Consider the following 1,665-nt stretch of genomic DNA (forward strand, 5'->3'; position numbering starts at 1 on the left):
CGACATTGTGAAATGTCGAATTTGCTTCTACACAATCGACATCTCAGTGTCGATTTTTACTTCGGAAAAATAATATTCTAGCTAAAAAATACATAAATGCATACCTTCTTGGGTTCTTGCACCGTAAAATCTTCTATTTTGATGTCTTATGACTCCATATTTGCCATCTTTGTAAGATTTGTTGAGTTTTGATGATTTCGAATGTTTAGGTTTTATTGGTTTATGGAGGAAGGAGAAAGGTTTCGTGAGTTTTGGAAGATGGAGAAGATGAGAGTTGATCTTCTGGTTTTGTGTTAGGATTTTTTGTGGTTATGAGTTTTTAATATTGCTCATTTGGATTTTTCTATTTTTTTTTAACAAGTAAGGGTATTATATTATTTATACATTGAAAATAATTAATTTGGTCTTGCAGAAGTAAAATTAGTATTGTATATAACCACAACCTATTTTTATTGCACAGGTAAAATTAGTATTGTATATAACCACAATCTATTTTTATTTTTTTCATTAAAAGTTTAAACTACAATTGGGCAGGGGCCGCGCGAACGCAGGCCCCATCTATCACAAATTATGACGCAGGCTCGACCTCTTGGGCCGACCTTACGCGGGCACCCCTCCAAAGTGCAATGGAGGTCACCAGCATAAGCCATATGCCTTATTGATCGCTTATTGACCCCGTCCAGGTAAGTGAGTTTCTTACTCAAATTTGTTCAATTTATAAAACTTTTTCTCACCATCTATATTGTATTCTATCGATGTGGGACAACCCTTACATACTTTCTTTAACATTTTTCATCCTTGCTAATAATTGAATTACTCCCCTATGCTTAAGAAAAACCCTCCGAAGCACAATCAACAAAGTTGTACAAATGTAAAAACCTTGCCGCACATTTTTTACAAAAATATATAATTATGTACACACAATTTTGTATAAACGTTACAGAAAAGAGAGCACAAAATTAAGATAATACGTAATCAACTAGACCCGTACTTGAAACTCAAACAAATCGAATTTGATTCTAATGTCATCACGTAAGCCAAATTTGGATCAATTGGTAAGGAAAAGATTTAAACTTCAGTTACGTCAGGATATGCTTTTTTGAATGAAGCGAGCAATTATTCCCAATCTCCGCGTCAAATTAAATCCTTTATCTTCTAAAATGGAGAAAGGATGCTCATGCATCATAATGCAATTAGCTACCGCCTCTTACATATTTTTCATATCAAATTTCCCATCATGTAATGTTGGAAAAGAAGATAGCTCTACATTTGTTGGAAGAAAATTAATTTGCGTTTGTGAAAATTTCCCCTTATCCCGGGCAACTTTTTATTTTTGAAAAACATGACATGATTGCAAGTGCCTATGGAATTGAGTTGTTGAAGTAGTCTTGTTCTTTGAAAATAGCTTTTTACTATGGTTGCAACGCACCTTGGTGACACCACTATCATCCTTATACTCTTTAAAATTTGTCCAAGTAGGTGGTTTTTTTTTGTGCCACTTGTTAATGTGATTTGATTGCGTTCGATTCTCCACGGCAGCATCTGATGTAATACCTACATCAGCGTGCTCTTCACTATTTAAATGTGCATCCACATTATTATACATTCACCTTGTAGACACATAAATTTAATATAATTTATATTGTATTAAATTGAATTACAAGA

General features: G+C 33.6%; 1 non-coding gene across 1 annotated transcript; it reads right to left on the bottom strand.

The window, feature by feature from the left end:
• Positions 1–530: 530 nt before the first annotated feature.
• Positions 531–691, bottom strand: LOC148767568 (U1 spliceosomal RNA). The gene has a single exon (XR_016034129.1). It is a non-coding gene; the product is annotated as a U1 spliceosomal RNA (small nuclear RNA).
• Positions 692–1,665: the final 974 nt, after the last annotated feature.

This window comes from Erythranthe guttata, chromosome 10 (assembly GCF_056151865.1).
Source record: "Erythranthe guttata isolate IM_541 chromosome 10, IM_541, whole genome shotgun sequence".
NCBI lineage: Eukaryota > Viridiplantae > Streptophyta > Magnoliopsida > Lamiales > Phrymaceae > Erythranthe > Erythranthe guttata.